Here is a 21,414-nt window from a genome sequence, read left to right as displayed (position 1 = left end):
GAAAACACAAAGAAACACAGTTTATACCCACAAACCAACGGGCAAAGTGCCAATCGCCCAGTGGGCTGTGTAATGGAACCTAAGCCAAATTCAATAATTGAGAAGCTTCTCTGATCTTAAAGGCACAAGGGGCTTAATCCAATCTATCTTCTATCCCCATGTCCCACCATATAGACCCAAGTCTTGACTGTCAGTACAAAATTTCTCATTTATGATTTCATCCTTAAACATCACTTGCCTGTAGTGAGAAATTCTAATAAAAGCTATGGGAGACTATGTGTTTAAGAGATTCCTTGACTTTTGCACCAATTTCCTTTGCCCTCATATGCTTATTGAAAACTATACAAAACAAAATAAGAGAAAACACATAAATGGAGTTCACTATCTAATAGGACCATCCCAAGTACTTCACCAGTATTAAGATATTTAATAATCAGAACAAATGTCAACAAAAACAGACAGCATTTTTGCCACTGAGTAGCCATGGTCAGTACTCAAGAATGTTTTCTTGAGACATTCTAACTTTAGCTAGGGACTTGCTAGGTTCACTTATCATCAAATTGAAACTACCTGGTTAATTAGTCAAGTGGGCTGATGCTGAGATGTGTGTATAGTTGGAAAATGTGATTTACCTTCTATTAGAGATACCAACAATCAAATTGAAATATAATGCAAGGCATTATGGGATAACATGGAAAAAGACATAGGTTATCGCTGAGAATTAAGTGGGAAGGTTGTGCCCAGGTAAGTTTTCCAATGAGGGGACCACTTGTATTCAAAGTGTTCCAGATTCAGATACACCTAAAGAGTAAGCATGAAGCTTTCACAGGAAGAGTAGCAAGGACTGCGGCTTATCCTGGCTCTGGTTGGCCCCATGTTCCATGCCTTCAACAGACATTCACAGAGGGCCTGTTGAGCGTGGGCACTCTACCAGGCACCAGGATTATGAAGACTTTCCAAAGAGTTCAACATAGGCAATGGGAATGTTATAAAATCACTGCTCAATGATACAGGGGCACTGAATGCATACCCTGCAGGTACAGGAACTCAGAAAGGGGAGGTTTAGTAGATGTTAGCAGTAGGTTTTTGAGACCACATTAAATGTTCACAAGTATAACAGAGTCATAAATTAATTTTCAGTTCAATCTCCTCAAATGTGACCCAAGTTGTAAGCCTGAGTTTTCCAAGTTGACTCCTCTCAACCCTATTAATCGTATGACAACTATAAATCCCTCTTCCTCTGATAATCCTAATTTTGAATATTCTGTCTCTTTGTCAGGCCACATGTCCCAGTTTCAGGGCCAGGAAATATGGTCACTGTGGTTGATAGAAATGTAATTTATAGCAAATTTCCCTAGCTCTCCAGGGCCCAGAATGTAGAAGGGCCTTCTTTTCCTTCCCCACTCCCTACGTTCTGCTCTTGCTAATAGCACAGCAAAGTTATCCATTTCACTAAAGGTGGGACGACCTCAGGAATGTTTAATCAGAATGCTTTAAAAAGAAAATTCAGGGGTGCCTGGGTGGCTTGGTCATTAAGCATCTGCCTTCAGCTCAGGTCATGATCCCGGTGTCCTGGGACTGAGCCCCGCACCAGGCTTCCCACTTGGCAGGAGGCCTGCTTTCCCCTCTCCCACTCCCCCTATTTGTGTTCCCTCTCTCACTGTCAAATACATAAATAAAATTTTTTAAAAAGCAAATTCAATTTCTTAGGGACTGATAGAATTACATTCTGAACCATTCTAGCAGGATAATTTTTATTCCAAATTTAATTGAAATTCTGCTCATAGTTATCTTCTTGAATGATGAATGATTATTTGCTAACATGACATTTCATTGATTTTAATGATGACAGAATTTACTGTCTGCTTGTTACTTTAATCCAATTTTCAGGAAAATTCACTAGTCTTGTAATAGTGGGAAAGTGGTGCTTTAAGAGAATTAAATGCAAGTATTTCCTAAACCTCTGAGAAATGTGTTCCCTGTCCACTGTAATGACTCTTCATGAAGCATTCCATGTTCTACAGTGTACTGGCTGTCTACTCATGAGTGAGTTAATGTCTCTCAATTTCTCATTACTCAGTCATACAATAGGGCTGATACAATTTATTAATTTATTGTATTATTAATACAACTTGGGTATTGTAAGGATTAAGTGAAATGGCTGCCTCACCTATGCCTGAATCTAAAACTTCTGCTCCTCAGTGACACATGGTAACGCCTTAGTCTCACAGGCCATTAGCACTTAGTGATTAACTTTAGAAGTTGGAACCTTGTATATCCTGAGCAGAACAGACACACTAAACCTTTGGTTGAAAGTACCTCCAGGTCTGTCCTTCTGCCCCAACGTGGTAAGAGGTATGGGAGCAAAACTCTACATCTTTGCTTAACTCCTTCTAAATGCCCCGGATTCAAGAGTTCATCAAGTGATACCTAATTAAAGCCACGAAACATAAACCATCCTTTCACTTTAGTAAGAAAAGGAAGAGAACGGCATTTGGGTGGCTCAGTCAGTTAAGCATCTCTTGATATTGGCTCAGGTCATGATCTGAGAGTCATGAGATCGAGCTCCATGTTGGGCTCCGTGCTCAGCGGGGTGTCTGCTTGAGTTTCTCACCCTCTGCCTCTCCCCCTGCTCACACGTGCTCTCTCTCTCAAATACATAAATCTTAAAAAGAAAGAGAAAGGAAAAGAAGAGACGAGGGAATGGAGAGAACAGAGGTGTTGAATGCAACATAGTGTGAGAGAGGGATGCTGCCTCAGGTGGCAGTGGAATCCAGTTCTGAATGTCTGTCCCTTTCCCTGCCATGTCAGTGGAGAATTCTTCACTTCCTCTTACTTAGAATCTCCCTTTTCTCTACCCCTTCAAATGCTGTCTTACTTTTCTAAATAACATGTTCTTTATACAGTCCTATTCAGATACTTTCAATGACTGCTCACTTCCTGCATTCTAGAGCAATGAGCACATTCAGATGTGCTTTTTTAAAGATTTACTTATTTATTTTAGAGAGAGACAGAGAGCAGGTGAGGGGCAGAGGGAGAGAGAGAATCCCAAGACAGACCCCCGTTGAGCAGGGACCCAGACGCCAGGCCAGATCCATGACCCTGATATCATGACCTGCACCGAAGTCAAGAGCTTAACGGACTAAACCACCCCATTCGGATATTCTTTTGATAATTGGAGGCAACCTAGGATCCTTTCACACAGAAAATAGCATATATACACACAAACACACACTTTTATTCTATCTCAGTGCTTAAAACCCTGTCCATGAGCTCCATTTTAAGCCACTTACTCAAGGAGATGAGGCTAAACTTCTTGTCCTCAAAGTCAAAAAGCTCTCTACAATCCTTCCAATGAGTTGACCATTTTTTAAATCTGTAAGTATCCACTCTGATAATTATCTCATCATTTTAGACAATTTATTCTACCACATAGAGTCTGAGAATTTTTTATTTCCCTGAGAATTCTAGGGATTGGCACTATAAAGTTCTTGTAACCCTTAGGCTCTGCTCTGCCATGTGCTCCTTTCCCATCCAGCCACATGGATTCCATTACTTATTCCATTGGAATATCACCCCCCACCCCATATCCTTTGTTAATCCCATTGCCTCTCATTCTCCCTCCGTGTGCTTGTCCAACAACATACTGGTCTAGTTGCACCCAATCTCCAGCTACTTTATCTCTGTTTCAAAGCATGGCTGTGGCTTGCAAAAAGCACACAATTTCATGGGTATTACATTATATCTATGACCACAGATATCAAGGAGGTATTTAATATTGCCTGATAATTCTGACAGATGTCTATATAAATAATCTTGCTCATTCTCCTAAAGGAGGACTTGACACCTTTTTATTTCCTTTCCAACTGTCCATATTTTGTTCTCCAGCCACATACTAGGAGCTCAGGACCTTGCTTTACACTTTGTTGAGAGAATAGATGTCTTGCTTTCCATGCCAAATATAGCCTCAATTTCTCTTCTCTCTCATTTTTTATGGAACTGTTCTTCCCTCTCTCCATGTAAGACAAAGCATTCCTTTGTATACTAGAGGTTTTACTTCTTAAGCTACTCCATAGGTTCTCTCAGGCAATTATTTGTAATGTCTCTCAGGACCATCAATGTCTTTCTCTTCACTGGAATAATTCCATCAACATTTGAAGATGCTGTAATGCTTCCCATTTAACAAGAAGGTAGTGTTCTCCTTGGCCCACATCACCCTCTAACTGCTCCCCCATCCCTTCGTTCCCCTTCCCGGCAGAAGTGCTTACACCTCTGTCTTAACTTTCTCCAGAGAACCTTTCATCTCCATCCTACAGATGGAACCATTCTTGTCATAGTCACCAGTTCTCTCCACCCTGTCAACCCCAAAGGTGATTTCAAAGCCCTCTTCCTAATTGACCCTATTAGCATTTGACCCAGATGCCATTCCTTCTGAAGCATTTCTTTCCTTATCTTCCAGGACACCACCCAAACATGTATCTCCTGTGCCAGCCTCTCACTTCTTTAGACTAGTTTAATCAATAGCCCAGTTACTGCTTAGAGTTCTAGTGGGAGCTTAAACTTACAGGGCCTCGAGAAAATTACAAATTTAGTAAATTCCTTCTACAAACATGCTACTCTCCCATTTACCCTTGATTCCTCATACACTTACCCTATCCTATAGGCACTTCTACCAAAATATATCAGAATATGATTATATCTCACCACCTCCATGGCCATGACCTCTAACTCCCCCTGTGCAAGCCTGTCAGCTCTCAATGGACCAGTATTCATTGCCTCACTGGTCTCCCTGCTTCTGTGTCTGCCCTTCTGCAGTTCAAGAGTAAACTTGTAAAACAGAAATCAACTCACACCATTCTTTTGCTTTAAATCCTCTAGTCTTTTCAGCACATAAAGAATAAAGTTTATTACCATGATCTTTCTTGATTGCTATATCCTGACTCAACCTAACTCTCTGACATTACCTTCACCCCTGGTCACCCAAGCTGGGCACACCAACTTGCTCCTGCCCCAGAGCCTTCATCCTTTTGAAGTATGTTCCCAGCACATTCACCCCTGAGGTCATGGCTCCCCAAAATGTTCTAGTTATTTCTGAGAGTATAACATAAGAAATGTGGCTAATATCTAGATGGTGAACAGACAGTGGTAAATTTACTAATTAGGACAAGAGAAAAGAAATTTGGGTTAACAAGTATGACACTATCTATATTTTCTATAATGTGGAGAGTTTAATTTAACAATAATTTTTAAGAGGCTTTTGACATTTCTTCTGATAGAATGGAATTGAATTAATGGTGTTTCTAGTGAAAATAATTCCTTTTGTGTATCACTACTTGAAAACATTCAAGTAAGATATACCCAGGAGAGCTCTTTGGGTTGTTTAAGGCCATTTCAGTGTGGACAAATTTAGTAGTTATTTGGAGAACAAGATATTCCACACAGTGATAGATTACCAGCCTTCAGATTACCTAATGATTGTAAAGAGGGAAACCTTTCTTTGTAACGGGACAATCTGTCAGTCACCACCTTAGTCAAAAAATCAAATATAGCATTGTTGACATTTGGCCTCATGGAAGTAAACATGTACCTCCAGATATGATGGCATATAAAACATCATTTAAGGCAAAATATTGCCAAAAACAATATAGATGCAAGCTGTAAGAACAAATTTTCAATTTATAGGAGATAAAGGGAATGAGAAAGAAGGTAAACATCATCATAATGAAATAACAACATGAATTCCGATTGTGGGACAGTTTATAAGACAACTGGCTTGTTCCCAAAAAGCTAATGTCACAGAGAAAATAGCTAAGAGGAATGTAATAGATTTTTTTTTAGATTTTATTTATTTATTTGACAGATCACAAGTAGGCAGAGGAGGCAGGCAGAGAGAGAGGAGGAAGCAGGCTCCCTGCTGAGCAGAGAGCCCATGTGGAGCTCGATCCCAGAACCCTAATCCGAAGGCAGAGGCTTAACCCACTGAGCCACCCAGGTGCCCCACTAGATGTGGGGCCCCCACACTAGATGTGTGGCACCTGGGTGGCTCAGTAGGTTGAGTGGCTGACTCTTGATTTTGGCTCAAGTCATGATCTCAGGATCCTGGGATCAAGCCCCGTTGGCTCTTCACTCAGCAGGGAATCTGCTTGACATTCTCTCTCCCTCTACTCCTCCCCCTGCTTGTGCTCTCCCTCTCTCTCAAATAAATAAATCTTTACAAAAAATAATTTTAAAAATATAAAATAGAGACTATTTGTATGAGCTTCAAATATAACCTGATTAAAGAACAAAAGAATAAAATAACTTAAAAAGGAACAATTAGAGAAGTTTGGAAATGAAGCAGACATTAGATAACATTAGGACACTATGAATTTTCTTAGCTGTGTTGTGGATTTAAGGCTATGTAGAATAATGTCCTATTCTTGGGATATCTAATATCCAGAAGTGAAATCATGACGTCCACAACTGAATTTCAAATGCTTCTTCAAAATGTGCATGTATCTGGATGTAACAATATGGCAAAATGTTGGCAAGTAAATCTAGGTAGTGGATATTTGATGTACCATTCATTCAACCTTCCTGTTTCTTTAAAGTATTGAATGTGTTTGTTTGAGTATTGGATATGAAAATGTTGAAACAAAGCCAATGATGGTGTTCTATGGGGTGCCTGGGGGTTCAGTTGGTTGAGTGACCAATTCTTGATTTTGGCTGAGGTCATGAACTCAGTGTCCTGGGATCAAGTCTCAGGTCGGGCTCCATGCTCAGCAGGGAGAATGCTTCTCGCCCTCTCCTTTTGTCCCTTCCTGCCCCGTCCCACTCTCTGTCACAAATAAATAAATAAATTCTTAGAAAAAAGAAAACTAATGTGGTGTTCTAGAAAACCACACATCAAAGCTATGTCCTACTTATATTTGTCAGTCTACCCCCTTTATTAGGAACCATTTCAGGAAAATTCCCTATCCTGTAATGTTACTCAAACAACTATATACTCTCCTTTGCCAAACATGCTGTATATTCTAATAAGTGATCAGCATGAAATGGATTTGAGGGCCCCAAATGGGGATATTAGGTCCAAAATTAAAGCCATTGTGCAGGTACTGGCTTGGGAGCATCAAGATCTGGGTTCCAATACTTACATTCCTGTGAATAGGTATATGATGTTGGCCAAGCCATTTAAATGCCTACATAGACTGAGTCTCACTTTCATTTCATTTCAAGAGATCTGGATTGCATGACTTCCATTTCTGACAAATGAGTCCAGGCTATGAATTTGTATAACACAGTAAAATACAACAAAGTCATAGCATAAATAATACAATGGAATACAATAAAGACATAGCATGTCTAAAATCTGGATCTGCAATGCATAGTACAGAAATCACATAGCCCTCTTGATGCATTTACACTTTTCATGCTATAGAAAAACTGAAATGTGGCACAAAGTCATAAATATTTAATAAGCAAATGTTGGCATACAAAAGAGTTCTGCAACACATGTGTGTGAAACTTCATTGAAAGCTGTCATTAGACACATCAAGTGACTTTATGTCCTGGAAAATGAACACAAGTTTAAAGAAGTGTGATTCTGTGAATTTCAGGAAAGTTGTTGGTAGGCCAACAAATATTATGGCAAATCCAGCAATCATGAAACAATGTGTTTTCCCTTTAATCCTATGGCTCAGGTAAGTGTAAGATTAGTACCACTATCATCAGTGGTGCCAAACATCTGTTCTAGATCACCCTTTTATTGAATTCTTCAAATGCAGCCAGTAACAATCCATGGGGCAAAGGGCCCTGATTTCAGGCTTTCAACGATGCTTCAACTGTAATATCATTGGTGTTCTAGGAACCTTTGAAGTTTATGAATCATATTAAACAAAGTGGCCATATATGTCAGTACTCTCCACATTTTACTCAAAAGTCAAAAGTTGATTTGCAAAGGATCCCTGAACATGAAGTAGAATATTGATCTCCAGCAATTACCAAGATAAATGCCATGACAGTGCCATAATTGCTTAGAGGCTTAATCTACCTATTTCATTCTGTCCAACTAGTGACTATTGTAGTGAAAAGTTGGTCATTTTGAGAATTTTCTGAACCCATCAGTTTTCTTCTAACAGAATAATGCTAGATAAATGAGGAAACCACACCAAGTGTATAGCCAAGATTATCAACACATAAAAGGTATACCATGTTAATTAGCAAATTTTTTTTTACACTGTGTCTTCAAAATTTTGACCCAGGTTAGGTCAGAGGGACCCAATTTAATGGGCAACGTTTGTTTTTTTTTTTCCAATTTATTTATTTTCAGAAAAACAGTATTCATTATTTTTTCACCACACCCAGTGTTCCATGCAAGCTGTGCCCTCTATAATACCCACCACCTGGTACCCCAACCTCCCACCCCCCCGCCACTTCAAACCCCTCAGATTGTTTTTCAGAGTCCATAGTCTCTCATGGTTCATCTCCCCTTCCAATTTACCCAAAAGCACGCAAGAATGAAAATGATGACAATTCAAATCCGAGGTTATTTCCTGATCATCGCACAACTTGGGCAAATCTTTAAAAGTAGATTTCATTTCATCCACTAATCCTCTTATATTGTTTTATTTATGACATTTTTATAGATTTTTTTTCTTTCCCACTTTTCATTTTAGAGGATTCTTGCTTTTCTCCTTGTTCATTCATTTATTCAACAAAACCTTACTGAGAACCAGGCAGACATAAATAAAACATGGCCCATATGTTAAGATTATTAATTGGGTGCTAAGATTAGAGGAAAGACCTCTAATCCATGCTGGGTAAGTATGTGAGCAATGGAAAGAATGAGCAGAGGATAACTCTACCAGGTGACATAGCAAGATGGAGGTGTTGGGGGGAGGAGTAGGCAAAGGCAAGATGGAGGTGTGGACAATGCTCCAGGTAGAAGTGGTGGGATCCAGAAGGGCTTGGGTGTTGAAATAACAAGATATATTTGGCAACCTATGAGTAGTTCAAAATCTGTGGAATAGACAGAGGGGATGCAGAGGTAATTAGGAGAAAACCTCACAGGCTGAGAGATGATTTAGAAAGACTGTAGAACCCATGAGGGAAGTTGGACTTCATCCTGAGAACAAAAAGCTATCTCAAAAAGTTGAAGGAATTTCGTAACATGAGCAAATTTGCATTTTAGAAAGAGAATGCTGGCTTTGAGGAGAGGTTGAAGGGGGTGGGCCCAGAGATCTGCTACAGGGTGAGGCCATCATGTAAACAACAACAAAATCAAGTGTGAATTAAGGCAGTGCCCAAGAATGGAGAAAGAAGAGATAGGTTGAAAAGAGCAATAAACCCACAAATAATTTTGTAAGTTTAGCTCTCTGAAAGAATCCGAAAATGCATGAGGCATAAAACCCGTGATGAGAGTTAGATATACATATAAGTTGCAGAAAAATCAATGCATGACATTCTTGGAGTAGTTATGTTTCACAATATTTTCCCTTGGTAGATAGTGTTCCAATCAAAATGTCAGCAAAGGGAATACAAACCAAACCAAACAAAATGAAAGGCAAAACAAACTTCCATCTCTTCAACTACCTTATTCCCCCTTCCTGAAATAATTCATTCTTTCAAAAATATATCCGTGGGAGAAATTAAAAACTTACTGTACATCTGAACCCAATTTTGTCAACAGGACATATTTCACAACACATATCTTTAAAATGTGAACTGTATAGTGCTGAATAAGCTAATAAAACCTTCCCAAAAAGGTCAGTTAGCTCTTTATTTTATAAAAAAGATAAAATATATGTAATTCAATTACACAAAATGCAGAGTTATGTCCTGTTGGATTTCTCTGACTCCAGAAATCCTCCTTCATCAATGACTGTGTTGCAGGATAAACTCAGACACCTCTTGCCAGGCAGTAACCCAACATGTGGGTCCCTGGGCCGTAACTTGGCACTGTCACTCCCCCAATTTCTACCCAATTCTCCAACAGTCACATATACATAGTAAAGATGGGATCAAAAGAGCAAGGATTGGGGTGCCTGGGTGGCTCAGTGGGTTAAGCCTCTGCCTTCAGCTCAGGTCATAATCTCAGGGTTCTGGGATTAAGTCCCGCATCAGGCTCTCTGCTCAGTGGGGAGCCTGCTTCCTCCTCTCTCTCTCTTTGCCTGCCTCTCCGCCTACTTGTGGTCTCTCTCTCTGTCAAATAAATAAAATCTTTAAAAAAAAAAAAAAGAGCAAGGATTTTTACCTTCAGAGCTCAGGGTCTTGCCATTCATAGCTTTTCCCCTTTGCGTTTTTTTGAATTCCCTTGCTATCCTCTCAATACGCCCTCATCTAGAGGAATGTGATCCATGCATGTGGTCAGTCTTCAGTGTCCCCGGGAATGGGACTCTTAGGGAATATGCTCTGTAGGGAGAGAAATCCCACAGAGACGGGATGGAAGACTGTCTCCTCCAGCATCTCGGTTCCCACTGCTTTCAAAACATCAATTTTTTAAAAAGTGTTCCTCTAGTTTCAAACTTTGGGAATGATGTTATGTTTTTTCTTCTAACGTAATTCACCTCTTTGCTTGCTTGAGCCATCTCCCACGGTTTACTTGAGGAGCCAGAAGAGCACAGTAATAAGCAGTCTGAGCACAAGAGTTCGGCAAACTTGGCTTCAAATCCAAGCTTTCTAATTTCCAGCCCCGTCCATAGTCCCAGATAAACCCAGCCCCTACTCTGTTGCCTCTTTTATAAAATGGGAATGACAAAATCCCTTTCCTCTTGGGTTTTTAAATGTTTAAATAAGCCATTTCATATAATATCCTTAGCATATGACCTAGCACTAAGGTAGTACTGGTCAGAACACATGACAATTAATTCCAGAAATGATTACTTCTTTTTTATCTAGACCTCTCTGGCTAGTTTCTTTGGAAACTGAAATCTATACTTAATGCAGTCCTAAACTCTTTCTTCAGGAATTCCCTGATTCAGTTCTTATTCTTGATGTTTCCTACCAATGACCTGTACTTAACCAGTACTTACCTCTTCAATCCCCATCATCCATTATAGTTTAAGTATGTTTATGTTTTGCTCTATTTTGTTTATTTGTTGACACAGTATGTTCTCTAAAATTCCAGAACTTTATTGTCGTTTTCTCCCTAAAATACTGGCCCATTTCAGGAAATATTTTCATATCCCCTCCTATGGACATACAGCATCTGCTCCCTCTCTACTTCCACTCATTTATCTCTCTCTCTCTTTTTTTAAAGATTTTATTTTATTTATTTATTTGACAGACAGAGATCAGAAGTTGGCGAGAGGCAGGCAGAGAGAGAGGAGGAAGCAGGCTTTCCACAGAGCAGAGAGCCCGATGCGGGGCTCGATCCCAGGACCCTGGGATCATGACCCGAGCCGAAGGCAGCTGCTTAATCCACTGAGCCACCCAGGTGCCCCTATTTATCTCACTCTTTATTCATTCATTTGCTCATACAAGATATGGTAATCATGCTTTTCTATACTCAAGTAGTTCAAAATGTAGTGGGGAAGACAAAGCAAATATTGTGATGAGCAGAATAATGAATTTCAGTATTAGATTAGATAACATGTAAAATGCTTCCTTAAAAGAGCACCTGGCAGATAGAAGAGATCATCAAATATTAGATATCTTATAAGGTATAAAGAATATCAATAAGCAGAAGCGAATAGTTCTTGAGCTATGGGTTTAACGATGAAGAAGAGATTTTTGAGAATGAGAGGAGGGAGAAGGCTGCATCCCATGTCAAGGAAACAACACCACATGTAAGGGCAAACATAATGAAATGCGACGAACACAGCATAGAGTTTGAGAACTCCTACTGCCGCTAGAGAACAAGTTTAGACATGGAGGCAGCAGACTGGTAGGGGCAGGAGGTAGGGCGGCTAAAGTGGCATGTAACAGATAATAAAAGTCTCCTCTATACTATGCCAAGTATTGCATTTGAATTTAATTCTGGAACAGAAAGTACTATTTCTAAATTATTACATGCCTATTCTGCAACAGATGGCATCCTACATACTTGATGTTCATGGTCCTATTTAAACTTCAAGTGAAATACAAGGTAGGTAGACATCAGTCTTATTTCATTGATATGAAAATCAAAGGTTCAATTATAAAAATGGTATAGTCAGGTTCTGAACAAAGTCTACTTGATTGCAAATCATACTCTATTATACCACACTTTGGAAGGGGTTGGACTAAGTTAGTGAGGAGTAGCACTCTGCTATGTCATACGCAAAAGAATAATGTGAACACGTTTGTTTTTTAACATCATAACTTAACAGCAGGGTGGAGAATAGATTGAAGAAAGAAAGCCCGTGAAAAGCAGAAAAGCCCATTAAAATCTAACATAGTAATCTGGTGCAGGTGTAGGAATTGAAGCAAAAATAATGGGAAATCCAAAGAAATCTGTGGCTCTGAGAGCTATAGGGGAAATATAATTGGGGACATCAGCATTCTCAAAATGCTCACTGACATTGTGTCCCATAAACTCAAGTTAAAGAGGGTCCATTGTCTTACGATAACAATTGAAGAGCAAGGAAAAAGAGGAAAAGAACAGAGTTCTTGCTTCAAATGGTAATCAGAAATATTTTGAGAATAAATATCTTTTTTTTAAGATTTTATTTATTTATTTGACAGAAAGAAATCACAAGTAGTCGGAGAGGCAGGCAGAGAGAGAGAGGGAAGCAGGCTCCCTGCTGAGCAGAGAGCCCGACGCGGGACTCGATCCCAGGACCCTGAGACCATGACCTGAGCTGAAGGCAGCGGCTTAACCCACTGAGCCACCCAGGCGCCCCGAGAATAAATATCTTAAAGTAACATCAGTCTAGAGCTCAAAATTCTACCCATCTTTGATAATGAATTGGAGAAGCAATCCAATCCCCAAGCTGAAGAATAAAATAAAGAGTCAGGTAAAGTATAAATTCTTAGAAGAACTATAACTAAGGGGGAAAGTCTCGGTTTGCCATAATTAGTGGAAGAAGAGAACTGGGTGGGTTATGGAAGCTCTATATTAATGCACAGGCTGAGAGTCTGGTGACAGTTTTTATAAGGAAACTTCCAGAGATTCTTTATTCAACCCAATTTATTCTTTATTTACCTAGCGTGCCTGTGCGATGCTGGAGTGCTGAGAAAGGTATGGATAAAGAAGAGCGCAAAATAATAATCATTTTTAGAAATAGTTTTGAGTTACTTCAGATTTTTAGCATTTGCATAATTTATGACCAAACAATGAAATTCCGAGGTAAACAGTACAGGACACAGAAGAATTGTGATTATAGCCTTGTCAGGAGCTGGGGGGAGGGGAGAAGGAGGGGGTAACCATAAACGGAGTATTAAAAAAACACAAAAAATAACTGAACTGTAAAACACAATACAGATAAAATTTAGTTTTGTAAGAGTCAATAAAAAAGAAGTCACATGAGGTTACACTGCATCATAACATATTAATAAAACTCAAGAGCTAAGTGTCCCTTCCAGCAGTCCAGTAATGATTTTAAAATGCATATTTAGAGCCTTAAGAAAGACCATGGTAGGGGCACCTGGTTGGCTCAGTCGGTTAAGTGTCTGCCTTTAGCTCAGGTCTTGATCTCAGGGTCCTGGGATCGAGCCCTGCATTGGGCTCCCTGCTCAGTGTCGGTTTCTCCCTCTTCCTCTCCCTCTGCCTCTCCCATGCTTGTGCTCTCTCTCTCATATAAATAAAATCTTTAAAAAAAGAAGGAAAGAAAGACCACACTAGGAATATTACTTTTAATTTCTAATACACATTTTGACTTATTAGGCATTTGTTTTTTATTAGCGTCGCTATCTTTCCTTTAAAAACAGACCGAGTATGCTTCAGAGAGCTGGGTCAGAAATTGTACCAGGGGGCGCCTGGGTGGCTCAGTGGGTTAAGCCGCTGCCTTCGGCTCAGGTCATGATCCCAGGGTCCTGGGATCGAGTCCCACATCGGGCTCTCCACTGGGCGGAGAGCCTGCTTTCCTCTCTCTCTCTCTCTGCCTACTTCTCTGCTTACTTGTGATCTCTCTCTGTCAAATAAATAAATAAAATCTTTAAAAAAAAAAAAAAAAAAAAGAAATTGTACCAGGACATGCACCATGGTGGTTGTTCTCATGGTGCTGGGAGGAGGGAGCTCAAGTGACTCGGTAAACAAAATATGAATGGCCTAGCGTCCCCAGAAGGTTCAAGAAGAAGCTGAGTGAACATACAAATGTTTCCCTGTGTCTGCCAGGAGGAACAGTTCTAATTCAAAGTAGAGTTCAAAATGGGAAGGGTAACATCTTTGACTGATTGATTCACAGGCAGATCATAAACCCAGACCTATCTACTGATGATTCCTTAATGATATCAGAGGAAAACAAAACAAGACATCATTTCCGGTAGCATTCTCACAAAATAACTGCGTTGTTTTCCACAGCCCGCCTTAGATTTCATAATAACACGGTCTTGGTTGTGAGCAGGGAGGTACCATCCCTTCACCACCTCAGGCCTATTAAGGAAAACATGCGCTTGGCTTCCTTTCTCCATCCATGATACGGATTTCGGAAAGGCCTAAGAAAGGCTTACAAAGTTGTGAGGGATGGAAGAACCCTGCTCCTCCAATGTCTGAGTGGCTTTATATGTTCTCTGACGATTAGAGTGGAGCTACTCACCCCGGCTTCCTCCAGAGCTGCTCCGTAGACCCTGCCCTTTGTCCCTCTAGAAGCAACCCTCACCTCCCCGCAGAGAGCGAGACTTCTGGTGTCCCTTTGCCGCTATTCTTGCCAGCGCCCCCGACACAGCACATGCTGGACTTGGCTCCTATACTAATGAGACTGAGCTATTACTTTATCAGTGTGGACATACAGGATTTGCTTGGGCATGAACACAGTTCCCTGAACTCATCAATACTCTGAGGGTTCCAGGATACACTGACCGGAGGCTGCTAAGAGATGCTGAACAAAGTAAATTTTTCCTAATATACAGGTTTTATTGTGAGGTCAAATTGAAGCTATTCATTTGGCCACTTTATCCTTCATGTAATTCAGGTAGCTTGGTAGTTCAGTGTACATACATCAATGAGCTCCTTGGGAAATGAACTGTTTAATAAGTTGAACAAATATTTGTGTAATATTTTCTACGTGACAGGCCTCCTGCTAGGCGATGGTAAAATTTGAAGTCAGACTCTATCCTTTTTCTGGAAGAACTCCAGTCTGGTGAAGGAAACAAACAAACATGCCCAAAACTGTAAGAAGGCAGAATATTAAAAGTGGTAGAAGAGAAAAGTGAAAATAGCTTTTCATAGTGTTAATTTTTCCAGAGATGTTTGCTTCTCAGTGACATGAAAGGTACAATTCAAGACACTGACCAGTGGGTGGGGATGGCCTTGGGAACATCGGGACCATCAAATTACCACACAGTCTGGGCCATGTCCTAAATACTGAGTTTCAAATAACATAAAACCTCCTCTAGATTGAATCACTCATGTACAGGTGGAAGCACGGCTATGAATGGGAGTAATTTCAAGTTCGGGAAAATCATGGAGGTGCAGTTGCATGGCCTTGAATGGGGAGAAGTTGGAAGACCACACAGACATGAAGAGTGTCCCCCTCAGAGGGTGTGTTGATGCTCTTTCTGTAGATGGAAGCTGAGCTACGTTTTCAACAGTCATCCTGCACATGATCACATGTACCCTGGCAAAGGTTTTCGTGCCATAAATATGAAAAATTTGCTCTGTTCCTCAGATTTCATTTCCTTTTCCCTTTGTTTATTCCTCTTCAAGTCAGTAAATAAGTTCTTCCTCAGAACAACATGAAGTCACCACTTGAACAAACAGCCTCACAGGTGACCAGGAAAAAGAACGTCTGTATGCATCATGTTTCCCGCCAAGATTGCTGCTTGGGCTTTAGTCTGGACCCACTCTATTTGGACCCACAGCCTAATTCTATGTTCTGAGTTGACCTGGTCTCTCTGTAGGCGTTTATTAAGTGATCTTGGAATGAGAGGATATGTTTCCTAGTCTTTAGAGTCTCCAATTAGCTCTTCCTCTCTCAACAGCATCCCTTTTGCTGGAACGAGCTTCCCTCCCCTTATCCCCCTCCCAACCCTCTTTTTAAAATCTGTCTCCTACTCACCATTCCTTTATCAGCATCTGCTCTCAGGTCTGCCAGAAGACCAAGGTGTAATAATACCTTAAAATAGCCTTGCCAAGCCTATTAGCATTTAAATAAGAGTCAAAGCCTACACTAAAGGCAGTGCTCTCCAGAGGCAGAAGAATAGACATTATTGAAGAGAAGGAAGAGAACGGAGGGCGTGGGGTGGGGGGTGGGGGGAACAGTGATGAACTAATGCAGCCTTTTCTCCGGATTCCAACTATGATCAATCCCCTCTTCTAAGTGGAAGGAGTAATCCTGTCTACACCCGGCCAGCCCCAATGAGGTTCAGAATCAACTTTGATACCATATCTTTTTAATGACATCCTTCTCATACTGACACAAACTACTTACAATTATAGGGACTCCTAACTCGCAAACCAGCAAGGTAGGGCTAATCTCCCGTGTTCTGCAGGGAGGAGGTGGTAGGGCTGGGATTTCAGCCAGTCTCACTGGGGTTATTTTACCCCTGCACTGCCTCAGAGGGAAAGATCCCTTCTTTTGCTTTAATTCATTCCTCTTAACCAGTATCTAGCTGTCCCAAAATGCTTTATTGACTCTAACCAGATTTTCTACGATTATAGTTTATAGAAATAAATTTTACATCATCCCAGGTGTAAGAATACTTCTTATGGTTCACATACAAGATACTATCCTTCCGTATTCTCTTTTGCAGAATAATATTAATCCCTACATTCCCGTTACCATTCATCAAAGTTGCAAATGAACTCCCTATGTCCAACTGATTAATTGGTTAGTTTTACGGTCTGGGGGAGACAATGTCTTTTAGATATAGCTAGAAGGCAATAATTACACATATATGAAAAAATCTTATTTTGATTTTGTAGTTGATTTTTAAATTGTAAAGCTAAGATTTTAATTTTTGTATTACTTTATTATAATGACTTACATTACATATAACTAGGGACTTTTCACATTTAAATAGATTTTCAAGTATTATCTATATGTATTACTTTTGTTTATATATCTTAAAAATAAAACCATGCACTTATAAATATTAGAGAAACTGAAAATCACAAATTGTATCATAATATAAATTGATGATATTACACAGACAAGGTGTATTTAGCTCTACAATCTGTAATTGATAAATAAATGACCTGGCAATTTAGAAACTATGATCAATGCTTTAAAATTTCCCCTCTCTTAAGAAATGGTGACACAAATATTTTGCAATACTTGGAGACCTTTCAGAGATGTAATATTAAAAAGTTACACTTGACCGTGCGCTATGAACATTAGAATTGTAATTGCTTCTGAAGAAGAACTGGAAAATGAAGCAGAGAACATCTTGCAATCATTTCTGCTCCCTGGGACAACAGTTTACTTGACTTCATTCAGGCCACCGTTGATAGCCCACCGATGTATAATTTCACATGTCCCATGGAGGATAATGAACAACTTAACAGCGAAACCTTTCCATATGACTAGCAATTTAATATCTTAGACATAAACTCAGTCTTGCCTAATATACAGAATAAATAATAATGTTAGTCTAAATATGCGGTACGTGATGAAAGTCCTGGTTTGATCCATTCCTTCCAACAGATAATTGAGCCAGGGGAGAGACAAAAGAAGGGACCCACTCTAAAAAATAAATGCTCCGCAAAGCAATCTCATGCCTCACCTAATGCAATATGTTTCTCATGAGTCTTTTGTTACTCTGTAACATATTAAATTATCCTTTCAATTACCTTGGCAACTAAAACAAGAGCTCCTAATAGGCTGATGACTTCTGGACGATTACACCAGCTGTCAGTGATAAATGATAATTAAGGTGTTTTAATCATTAAGCACGAGGAGAATATGCAAAGTATTCATTTTTTATAAAACTTGTGTCTAAAGAATATAGGAATCTTCATACTCACAAAATTCATTTTCTTTACCTTAGATCAGGAACTGTGGCCCTTTTTCTGAGTCTGGTAGATTGCTAGAAAAATTGCAGTAACCTTTACAATATGTAGCCTCCCCTACCCTCTGCCCCCCCCACCCAGTTCTTTCCCTGAGTCTCTTTAGTTATCTGTGTAGCAGAATGTGATGGTTTGAAGCTGCATTTTTAGCCAGCTTACCTTCAGAACAATAGCAACAGTAACAAAGAGTCTGTCCTAATAAAGGGTCTGTGCACAGTCAGCTTAAGCAATGTAAAGTGTTCCTTTATTCTGCTTATTACTGGCTCCCCCAGAGGTTAACCATCTTAAAAGGCTGGCATTTAGACTGAGAAGAGGAACAAAGCATTACTAGAAAGCAGAGAGATTTTTCTCCAGCACCAGCATCTCTGCTGTCCGAAATTCGTAAGAAATATAGCAACTCAATGAAAAAGAACCAATACCTTTGAATGAGAACATTCCAAAACAGGAATCGTTGTCTTGTCAGCCGCTGTGCAGAATGAGTTGCTTAGGCATGTATCCCACTCTTCTTAGCTACGGGCTCTGCTTGGTGGCTGCTGCCAACATAAGGAGCATTTACGACATGTGTGTAGTGTTCGTCGGCAATAAAAGGAGACTAACCAGCTCCGCTTGGTGCTGCTTGCCTGGAGGCATCAGATCTTCAGACCCTCGCCGTCTGATTGGCTGCTTCCTTGTCTCACTGTACTCCTCTGCCTTAACCTTCAGCTGTGTTCAATATATTTCCCCTAGGGATGGAGTCAGAGAATTGCCAGTTAGGGAATTAGCAGCAGGTTAAACTGAACTGGTTTTTGAAAAGCCATGATGTGATTTCCTATGAACGTGTCTAATGCCTAATTTTCTGAAGTCTTACCTAAGCTGCCCAGGAGAAAACTAGTAAACTGGATATAATTAAATAACAGCAGTTTGACGTGTCCTCTCTGAAAATACCTTGAGCTGGACGCACACGTAACACAGGACTGGAGTGATCAGGTGGCTTCCCGCCGCAGAGCGTGCCTTGATCATCGACATTAAATCAGAACAGATGGGGATGACAGAATGTATTAAGAGGGTTATTAAAAATGCCAGGAGATGCGGCTGAATAAGGCTACTGAAGCCATCTCAAGAAAGTGTTATAAATCACTTCTACAAAGTGCTCTTACAATATTTATGGTTGCTTTTCTTTGGCTATGATAATGAAAACATAAAGATCAACGACAGACAAATGATAAAGCCTTTTGTTGACAGCCCTAGAAGAAAAGTAACAGAAAGAAACATCAAATATTTTACTCTGTGAAGGCAGGCAAACTAAGAACGAATTAAAAAGTATAGCTTTCTCATCTCCCATCCATATATTAGATTGAATTTTATACTTTACTTTGGTTAAGGATCTAGTACAGGGTATTAACACTTACCCACTGGTATATTTTTTTAAATGAGAGGCTTCAAATGGAAGGGGAATTGACTATATACCTTTAAGCTTCTCTCTCTCATAAAAACTAAAATGACAATAAGGTTTCTATCTTAAGAACCGTAAACCTACAAGGCCAAAGAAATGGGGAAAAAACTGCAACCACATTTAGAAAACTAGAAAATAGATAGGCAATAAGTGAATGGGAAAAGCTGAATCCTAAACTAGCAACAGTGAAAGTCAAGAAGGGACACAATTTATAGCATGAGTTAGCTCTAGAACTGGAGATGTGAATGACTTTTGGAAGTAGAAGGAAGATGGGGTTAATAAGAGCAGTCATCTGACTGCCCATCCTTCGCCCTAGGAGAACATTTTCTCTGGAGAGACTAAAACACAGTGTCTTGGTCTGGCCTGGTTGAGGCTAAAGGTACAAAGATGAAAATACAGGAATAAGCAGAAAATAGGCCTTGTGGACTGCACTAAACTTTTAGGAGACAGGTAGCAAGGTGTATACTCTTCAGAAAGAGCATGTGAAGAGGATTCTCTGGGGATTCTGACCATACCGAAAGACTTAAAAACATAAAAACTACCTACTCTCGAAGGAATGGCCTGCCCAGATCACCCAGCGGGGAGGGCCACATTAATAAGCTCTACCGCTGAGATTTTAGTGCCTACTCTTACATATGAGTGGGTCAGATAAGGCTCTAAAATCAAAGCAGAAAACAGAACAAATAAAAAAGAAACAGGCAAATAACAGACAGACAAACTAATACAGAAAAAAGTAAACTGGAGGAAACAAATGTACAGGGAGCGCAGTTTAAATACTATCATTAATTCCCTTGTGAATGAAAAGATGGACGGGTAGTTCATATCACTTCGTTCAAAGTCTATCGGTGATTTGTCACTGCAAGCCTATTAGTTCATGCACAGACACCAAAGTATATAGTTATATGGCCTCCTTGTCTCCCATTGATAAACAGATGCAACATTTTCCAGAACAGATAATGAAAAGGGCATTGGCCAACAAATTTGTAAGGCAGCAATATAATGAAAGATGGTAAGATAGGAATTGCATATAGGAAAATGGTGATACCAACCAAGGTAGGAAGGGTCTGTAGGAACCATACTGAGAAAGACTAATGAATATAAAAAGTAAGGTAAAGTTGCTTCTGCATCTTTCACTTTAAATTGCACTGAGAGCAGAAAGAGGTTTATGGTTGGACTGAAGACTGCAATTAAAGAGAATTAGTTTGGCTAACATTCAGGTAAGTGTTGGTGTTAGTTGCCGTATTTTTTTTAAAAAAGGTAATTACAACGGAATGGAAGAATAAACTTTTATTGCCAGTAAATGCTGACTTGATTGTTTCCAAAGTTGGCATGAATTGATGAATGCTATGCTGTCTTGTGAAATTGATAGAGCAGAAGAGGAGGCTGCTATAAAATTTGCATCTAGATTCCAAGGCTTGGTTAAGGCAACTGGATATGATTATTAGCAAGTATTTTATATGACTGTCTTTGTTATGAAAAGGATGAAGATATCTGAAAGGAAGTGATACCAGCAAAATAATCACTTCAAAGGGCTGTTGAAGATATTTCATGACACTAAAAGCACAAAAGATAAATGTATGGAAGCTAATCCAAACTTGGAAAGGAGTATGACAATTCACCTTCGTTTCATTTTGAAAAGAAAAGATCTTCATTTCATTTTGTAAGTTATACCATGAGAAGGCAGAGAACATTGTGTCCAGAAAGAAAAAACTTTGGTTTTCAATGTTTGTATAATGCTTTAAATCACAGTATCCTAAAGAAGTTATTAGTTTTACTGTTTTTTTAATGTCCTATACATGTAAAACTTATAGTAAGAGTTTTAATATTTTGAAAAAGTTGTTAAAGTTTGCAGAATAATTGTCATTCCACCCACTGATTAGTAAGATGGCTTTGCATTATTTTTGCTTCTCTGGTCATT

The 21,414-nt window shown here is 39.6% G+C and overlaps 1 protein-coding gene across 1 annotated transcript in view; it reads right to left on the bottom strand.

Annotated features, from left to right (window-relative positions):
- The window catches only part of SORBS2 (sorbin and SH3 domain containing 2), a 344,555-nt gene extending 326,028 nt beyond the window's left edge, over positions 1-18,527 (bottom strand). Inside the window, exon 1 of the mRNA XM_044225573.1 lies at positions 18,484-18,527. The gene's annotated coding sequence lies outside the window, so the exon portion shown is untranslated. The remainder of the gene's footprint in view (positions 1-18,483) is intronic.
- Positions 18,528-21,414: the final 2,887 nt, after the last annotated feature.

Source organism: Neovison vison, chromosome 11, assembly GCF_020171115.1.
Source record: "Neovison vison isolate M4711 chromosome 11, ASM_NN_V1, whole genome shotgun sequence".
NCBI classification, from domain to species: domain Eukaryota; kingdom Metazoa; phylum Chordata; class Mammalia; order Carnivora; family Mustelidae; genus Neogale; species Neogale vison.
Note: the sequence above shows the minus strand (reverse complement) of the source record. Positions and strands in the feature narration are given on the sequence as shown.